Below are 9,200 nucleotides of genomic sequence, written 5' to 3'. Positions count from 1 at the left end.
TTCTTATTGGAGCTGATGATGAAGATGGGACTGCGAGAGGCATAACAGGAGGAGAAGAAGACCCTCTTGTCAGCCACAACCGTCAGCATGTAAATTCAGATGACATTGTCTATGTGTAAGAATACAACATTCAGGGTGAAGGCAGGCATGGGGCCATTGCACGGGCCGATAGAGACCAATAGAGAAACATTTCGCTGTGATGCATCCATTTTGAGGAGCCACAGCCGTGCGAAGGTGGGCACAATGAGGCTGGGGAGACAGACCTCAAGCCTGGACAAACAGTCCACCTGCAGGGGCGATGGTCACCGCCTGGAACACACTGAGCATACAAGTGATGAAAGTGGACAGGGCCCGGGCGATGCGGTAGGGGTAAATGACTACCTTGCACCGGGTCATTCAGCAGGTCAATCAGGCCAAACACAGTCATGGCCTGGGGAGCAGCATCAGGTCAACGGAGGCGAGGTGGCACAGAATCATGTCCAAAGGCATGAGTATGTGCTCAGAGCAGAAGACCTGGGTGTAGGCCAGCAGCACTAGAGTGTTCCCCAAGATCCCTAACCCTGTCTACAGCAGGAAGGACACCTCTTTGATGGTGACACACAGATCCAACATGATACCTAACTTGGGTACCTTGCTGAAGAATAGAGACAAAACATTAAGTTTGTTAAACAGACCTATGTGTAACAGTATAACTTTATGTCCTTCCCCTCGCCCCAACCCGGGCGCGAACCAGGGACCCTCTGCACACATCAACAACAGTAACCCACGAAGCATCGTTACCCATCGCTCCACAAAAGCCGCGGCCCTTGCAGAGCAAGGGGAACCACTACTTCAAGATCTCAAAGCGAGTGACGTCACCGTTTGAAAGGCTATTAGTGCGCACCACCGCTAACTAGCTATCCATTTCACATCTGTTACATATGCATACACCAACTGTGAACAAATGTTCCCTATTGCACTCTCTAAATTATTGGACAATGATTGCGGAAAGCATATCCTTACCTGCGACTATTAATACAGAAACGTGAACACAGTATTGGTCATTCAGTGTGGTTAATTTCAGTATATAGCATGTTGTACTCTGTGGGGATTATTAGGGCACAACATTAGAACACTCACTTCACCCCTCCTAAGACTCACTACAAAATGTAACCAAGAGTAAGAGTTTTTTCTTTTCAGATGTCAGCATTAATATCAATAACGCATGTTTAGTCTAATTTGGAGCACTGGGAAAGTAGCCTTCTATTCTGAGTCCCACTCTTCACACTGCTTTATTCACCTACAAGAACAATCATACTGTTTCACAAAACCTCTGCTGCACAGTGGGGAGTAACAATCCTTACAGTGTACATTTCTAATCCAGTGTTGCTCCATTCTCAAAATATGAATGAAAGATGGTAATGTCGTGGTTTAGCTGTGCTTAAGAAATAACAGAGTATTTTAGACAGCACCCGTAACTATAAGTCGAACTTGGAATAAAGTCAACCCATGCTGAAGGATCCTTGATATAGGCTAAGGTGACATTTGAATTTCACTTGCTACTCATTTTCAAACCCCTATGAGATCATTAATCTGAAGTGGTGTAATTTCCCCATGTGAGTATCAATATGTTGACATGAGTACAGGACTAATTAGAGCACAAGCTCATGCATGTTCTTCTCTTGGGATTCTATCATGTATTCTACATAGTAAGCAGAGGGGTTTTAATAAGTTTCCTCCAAAGACTAATCAAATCAAATCAAGTTTATTTTATATAGCCCTTCGTACATCAGCTAATATCTCGAAGTGCTGTACAGAAACCCAGCCTAAAACCCCAAACAGCAAGCAATGCAGGTGTAGAAGCACGGCGGCTAGGAAAAACATCCTAGAAAGGCCAAAACCTAGGAAGAAGCCTAGAGAGGAACCAGGCTATGAGGGGTGGCCAGTCCTTTTCTGGCTGTGCCGGTTGGAGATTATAACAGAACATGACCAAGATGTTCAAATGTTCATAAATGACCAACATGGTCAGATAATAATCAGGAGTAAATGTCAGTTGGCTTTTCATAGCCGATCATTAAGAGTATCTCTACCGCTCCTGCGGTCTCTAGAGAGTTGAAAACAGCAGGTCTGGGACAGGTAGCACGTCCGGTGGACAGGTCAGGGTTCCATAGCTGCAGGCAGAACAGTTGAAACTGGAACAGCAGCAAGGCCAGGTGGACTGGGGACAGCAAGGAGTCATCATGCCCGGTAGTCCTGACGCATGGTCCTAGGGCTCAGGTCCTCCGAGAGAGAGAAAGAAAGAGAGAAGGAGAGAATTAGAGAGAGCATACTTAAATTCACACAGGACACCGGATAAGACAGGAGAAGTACTCCAGATATAACCAACTGACCCTAGCCCCCCGACACATAAACTACTGCAGCATAAATACTGGAGACTGAGACAGGAGGGGTCAGGAGACACTGTGGCCCCATCCGATGATACCCCCGGACAGGGCCAAACAGGAAGGATATAACCCCACCCACTTTGCCAAAGCACAGCCCCCACACCACTAGAGGGATATCTTCAACCACCAACTTACCATCCTGAGACAAGGCCGAGTATAGCCCACAAAGATCTCCACCACAGCACAAACCAAGGGGGGGCGCCAACCCAGACAGGAAGATCACGTCAGTGACTCAACCCACTCAAGTGACGCACCCCTCCTAGGGACGGCATGAAAGAGCATCAGTAAGCCAGTGACTCAGGCCCTGTAATAGGGTTAGAGGCAGAGAATCCCAGTGGAGAGAGGGGAACCGGCCAGGCAGAGACAGCAAGGGCGGTTCGTTGCTCCAGAGCCTTTCCGTTCACATTCACACTCCTGGGCCAGACTACACTCAATCATATGACCTACTGAAGAGATAAGTCTTCAGTAAAGACTTAAAGGTTGAGACCGAGTCTGCATCTCTCACATGGGTAGGCAGACTATTCCATAAAAATGGAGATCTATAGGAGAAAGCCCTGCCTCCAGCTGTTTGCTTAGAAATTCTAGGGACAATTAGGAGGCCAAACAGGAAGCCAGTGTAGGGAAGCTAGCACTGGAGTAATATGATCAAATTTCTTGGTTCTAGTCAGGATTCTAGCAGCCGTATTTAGCACTAACTGAAGTTTATTTAGTGCTTTATCCGGGTAGCCGGAAAGTAGAGCATTGCAGTAGTCTAACCTAGAAGTAACAAAAGCATGGATACATTTTTCTGCATCATTTTTGAACAGAACATTTCTGATTTTTGCAATGTTACGTAGATGGAAAAAAGTCTTGATATGTTCTTCAAAAGAAAGATCAGGGTTCAGAGTAACGCCGAGGTCCTTCACAGTTTTATTTGAGACGACTTTACAACCATCAAGATTAATTGTCAGATTTAACAGAATATCTCTTTGTTTCTTGGGACCTAGAACAAGCATCTCTGTTTTGTCCGAGTTTAAAAGTAGAACGTTTTCAGCCATCCACTTCCTTATGTCTGAAACACAGGCTTCTAGCGAGGGTAATTCTGGGGCTTCACCATGTTTCATTGAAATGTACAGCTGTGTATCATCCGCATAGCAGTGAAAGTTAACATTATGTTTTCGAATGACATCCCCAAGAGGTAAAATATATAGTGAAAACAATAGTGGTCCTAAAACGGAACCTTGAGGAACACCGAAATGTACAGTTGATTTGTCAGAGGACAAACCATTCACAGAGACAAACTGATATCTTTCCGACAGATAAGATCTAAGCCAAGCCAGAACTTGTCCGTGTAGACCAATTTGGGTTTCCAGTCTCTCCAAAAGAATGTGATGATCGATGGTATCAAAGGCAGCACTAAGGTCTAGTAGCACGAGGACAGATGCAGAGCCTCGGTCTGACGCCATTAAAAGGTAATTTACCCAGACTAGACTAGACTTGTTTTCCCCCCTTTCGAATTTCTTTATAGATTTATTTTTCATTTCAATGCCTCAAACAGGTTGTCAAAAACTACAGACGACTGTTGAAAATCTAAATAAGTATACTCTCCCAGGAGTGGGACTCACAGGCATAAATATACCTTTTAGTGGAATTCCAGTCTGTTTTTATGGACCAAGGTCTTTGCTTCAGCACTTTTATCTCCGACAGAGGAGCCAGCGTGACAGTGAGGCGTGTTTCACATCAATGACATCAAACAAGCTCAAGTCTATCTGACTTGTTATGCATCTCATTACAAACATCAATCACAAACTAAATCAAACATACATTGCTCATACATAATTTTTCTGTTTGGGGTAACTATTTTACTCCTATGTCAGACCTTTTTGAATGGCAAAAATTATACACTTGTCGTGTCACATCATTCTCCAGAGGGGGGCACTATAGTCTTGTTGTTATTCCTTACCTGGACCGTAGCAGAAAGCGATTCAAAGAAACCATAGAAAAATAATGAAATAGAACAGTAGGCCTAGTCTATGAGAATTGAAAGTGATAATTATGGCTGGGAATACATTGAGCATTAGACAAAGGGTTTTGTCCCCATTCGAATGCTTTCTTTGCACAATAACTTGACATATAGATACTCCTTGAGACCTCAATTTTCTTTTATTTGGTGTCATTCTGTCCTCAGTCCTGATTACATGTTTTGGTGCCATATAGCCACAGCTGGAACAGATGCAGTCATCTGTATTGATCTCAGGTAATTGGAGGGAGATGAAAGAGGAGCCTAAAGTCAGTGGACCATGCTGATCACCACCAACAGTTACTGAATCTCTCTGAGAGTATAAGAACACAAGGAAACTCCCTAGCCAAGGGGACTTTGGTCTGGTTTACAAACACACTAGTGATCAGACTCCAACATCATAAAGAATTCCTCTCAGGTAAAATAACTGATGTATGCAATGGCCTTCTGAGATGATTGCATATATTGACAAATACTGATTTGACATATATTTTCATATCCTCTATTTCTGCAACCACGGAATCAGAGGAGGTGGTCTGGGGACTACTGTACCTGTCTCTCACTGTGGTTGATGTCCCAAGAAACACTGCTGTCATCTTGGCATTCCACCTGGCACTGTACCAGGAGCCCCAGCTCCATCCTGCTGATGCTATCGTGCTGCACCTGGCCTGTGCCAACCTGCTTGTGGTGGGCGTGTGCTGCCTGCTAGAGACCCTGGCTAGCTTCCTGCAGCCATAGCCTTGTCCCTGGGCCCCTGGAACGAATCGGGCCTCATGCAGCACAGCATTAATTTGTTCGCTTCCCTTCTATGCAGTCCACGCAGGTGAACGGGGCTGTCCAGGTGGGGAGGGACGTGGTGCCCATGGCCCTGATGGCCAGTCTGGTTATCCTGGTGTTTCTGTACTGCCACAGCCAACAGGTGAAGGGACTCTGCAGCAGATTTGGGGCCAGTGGTGGGGCAGAGCAGCGGGCAGCTAAAGCTGTAGTGGCCTTGGTGACCCCGTACATGTTCCTGGACTGTGCACATATTCTTCCTGCCGCTGTATGCAGCACTCAGCCCCCTGCTGATCATAGCCACCAACAGGAAGATGAACAGCAGGCTGAGGTGTGTGGTACAGGAGAGGCCTGTTCAGGACAGCGCCACTACACTATCTACTGTGTGAGTTAGGGACATTATTGTGGTCAGATATGGTTACAAAGATGAGGAATGTTGATTATTAATGAATTATGTTGCTATTAGAATATGGATTATTAAACATATAGAGCTAACATTGTACAATGTGAAATGTGTGGCAAAAGTATCTTGAACTCATGTACTCTAGTTTTTAAATTAGATTTTTATCTCAGTTAATATTTTTCAGCATATCACATTATTGTTTGAGCTGTTTTGACTTATGTCCCAAAGTTGATGGCATGCTTGGATTTACAGAACTGGAAGGTCATGAAACCAATATGTTGCTAGAAATGAACGTGTCTAGAAAATAACAAATATGCATCGAAGTAGAGTTTGAGCCTTTTTTGTCGCACGGTCCAATTAGTGAAATTGCCAGGATTGTAATCATTCCAGATTTGTCCTGTTATCGTTTTGTTTGTTCATTCATTATGCTCCTTCATCTTAATTGGGTGGAAGAATTATAACTGGATGACTAAAGCACACAATAGCTGTCAAATGACTTCCAGCAGTCTCTTTCATAGCAATTAACACTTTGAATAGGGTCTGCAAAATGTCTCATTGCTAATGAAGATAGTTAATTGCCCCACAGAGACCCAGGTACGGTCTCATGGGAAAACCAGCTCTCTTTAGAACAAGAATGATACATTCAATCTTTGAATAGAAATATGATGGAAATGTGAGAGAGGGATGGTTTTCAATTAAGGCCAAATACTAAAGATGAGATGGCTAAGATAAAAGTATCTGATTGGTTGATATTATACATGTAGACATTTGTATCTACTTAGATGAATCCATATCAAGTTAGAAGAAGTTGCATGAGGAAAGATATGCCCTTGATTAAATTATTCACTAGGGGTGATATTTCCATTTGCATGTAGTTGTATTCTACTTCAGGAAAGCCAGGGCTGAGTAAAAGGGACTAGGAGGGGTGGGGTTAAGGGTGTCTGAATGACAACTTGTGATTTCACAACCTCATTTATGTACAAAGAGTGAGTCATTAGTTTTCATATGGCAATTACAACAAACATTTTTGGTACTCTTAAAGGGCTTTGTATTATGTGCCTGGCCACATATATTTTCATTTTAGATGCAACTTGTTTTTTAGATGCATTATATCAGTAGAGGTACTGCATGGCAAATCAAAAATCAAATCAAATGAAATTTTATTGGTCAAATACACATATTTAGCAGATGTTATTGTGGGTGTAGCGATATGCTTGTGTTCCTAGCTCCAACAGTGCAGTAGTATCTAACAATTCACAACAATACACACATCTAGAAGTAAAATAATGGAATTAAGAAATATATAAATATTAGATTGAGCAATGTCGGAGTGGCATTGACTAAAATACAGTAGAATAAAATACAGTATATACATATGAGATGAGTAAAGCAGTATGTAAACATTATTAAAGTGACTAGTGTTCCACTATTAAAGTGGCCAGTAATTTCAAGTCTATGTATATAGGGCAGCAGCCTCTAAGGTGCAGGGTTGCTTAACCGGGTGGAAGCCGGCTAGTGATGGCTATTTAACAGTCTGATCGCTTTGAGATAGAAGCTGTTTTTCAGTCTCTCGGGCCCAGCTTTGATGAACCTGTACTGACCTGGTCGGTCATAGGTCACAGAAATGATCATGAATGGTGAATATTAATGACCAAGAATCTGACCCACCATGCTCTTGTAGAGATTGCAAGTGTGTCATACACCAAACGATAAACAGAAATATAAATTAAATCTAATGCAGGTAGTAACACTTTATTCATGTTTGCACCGCTCCGTCAGGCTTTGATTCTTTACTGATCTATGTAAAAAATACTCCTAATGTTTTTTTTTATATACAGTATGTCTGCAGTACAATGCTGAAAACAATGCTAAATTCATTTAAGTTACTGATTTGAGTCCATAGTCACAGAGTAGAGAATCCAATTCTCTAATCTTTTCTATTGACGATAAAGTCCATGTTTCTTACTCTTCACAACACTGAAATCTGAATGGTTCATGCCACAGACTCCGGTGGAATGAAGGATAGAATGCATGGCTAATTCCAGTCAGCCTATGAGTCTTTTCCTTTGCCCCAATTCATAGCTGAGTACTCCTTGGAACCTTATCAGAAAACAAAACACAAAATGAGTCAAAATGGAACATAAAACACTGAGGAGAGAAGAATGACATACTTCTAGAGGGAATGTATCTGTTTATTGTGCGTGTGTAAAGGGTGTGCCAGCCTCTCCCTGTACAAGATGAGACCTGCTTCTGTTCTGTTCCATTCCTCCAGTGTGTTCCAGGCCCAGGTGAATGCCTTAGCCCTGCTAGACATGTAGAGACAGCACTGATGCTTCTGTGGCTCAGAATCACATAGATTTGTATGTAATCCTGGACTAGGAACATTGTCTTTTTATTTTTGCAATACTGAGTAGAATATAACATTTCCATATCACGACTGCTACCTATCAATCAACGGGATGAATGTCTGGGTCACTGCATACTCTCCCTTTACATCGATACTGTACATTTCAAATCTGACTCACCTTACTGGAGATTGACTTTTCAACTCTTGGTTCTTGTTTGATCCATAACTAAAAACAAAACACAATGCAAGTACAAATACCAAACATCAAACAACAGTCATCAAACACTATGAGCAAGTTTCATCAAAAGATTATTACAAATATTTGAGGACTGATTTAAGAGTAATCATTGAAGACAAAAAAAAGTCAAGATGTCTCTGAGAGTTTTCTGTAAATTTGCATTGAAAGATAAATAAAATGAAGTAATCCAGATGAATCCTTTTTCTGCAGTGCCTAATGTCAGTCTCACTGTCTTTTTACCTGCCCTATGTAGAGGCATTTTAGCTTACAGCATGGACCAATGGCATTGCAGCAAAAAGGGCAAGCCTCGCCCCACCTATTTTAAATCTGGCGAATGCCCTAATATAGCCCTCCTGGACAAATTCTAATGACAGAATAAAATGTATTCCCCTCCCTTGAGAAACAAACTATCCCACGAACAAACACCTAACATTAGTTAATAGTATCGTTCGTTCCACATCCATTTGTACAATTCAGTATAAGAAATTATAATAACACATTATCATACTCAAAGCATAAACAATCATAAACTGCTGAAATGGATAGACCATTTGGCTTTATTCTATTACTATTATAGGTCAACACAGTAGATTGTTCAATAGCTTTGTCTTTGACTGTCTATGCTTGACAACAGTGCATCTATTGATGTAAGTTGTGCATCTTTGGTCAGAAATTCTATGGAAATGTGTGGGATATCATCTACCCAGCCCGTCACTCCTCCCTCTCATCCCTCAACTACCCATCCTCCCCTCCATACCTTCTCACCAGAGTGGAACCTGTCTGGACAGGTTGACAATGGAATTTACTGGTATTCTGAAGGACTGCAACTAGGGGAGAAAACATGGAGATAAAAATGAAACTTCATGCATGAAACTTGTATGCAAAATAACAGTAATTTAATAGACACAGGTAGCCCCTTAAAGAATGCATGGCCAAAGAGCTCTTTTTTCATGTCATCCAACAATTGTAAACGTCTGGTGTTTGCTAAACGGCATTAGTACTTTGATTGGAATAGG

General features: G+C 42.2%; 2 pseudogenes; one reads left to right on the top strand and one right to left on the bottom strand.

Moving 5' to 3' along the window:
• Positions 1-95: 95 nt before the first annotated feature.
• LOC129815873 (olfactory receptor class A-like protein 1) lies at positions 96-612 on the bottom strand (annotated as a pseudogene).
• Positions 613-4,673: 4,061 nt separating this feature from the next.
• Positions 4,674-7,917, top strand: LOC129815872 (olfactory receptor class A-like protein 1; annotated as a pseudogene).
• The last annotated feature ends 1,283 nt before the right edge of the window (positions 7,918-9,200 follow it).

This window comes from Salvelinus fontinalis, chromosome 18, assembly GCF_029448725.1.
Source record: "Salvelinus fontinalis isolate EN_2023a chromosome 18, ASM2944872v1, whole genome shotgun sequence".
NCBI classification, from domain to species: domain Eukaryota; kingdom Metazoa; phylum Chordata; class Actinopteri; order Salmoniformes; family Salmonidae; genus Salvelinus; species Salvelinus fontinalis.
This window is presented reverse-complemented; position numbering and strand designations above follow the sequence as displayed.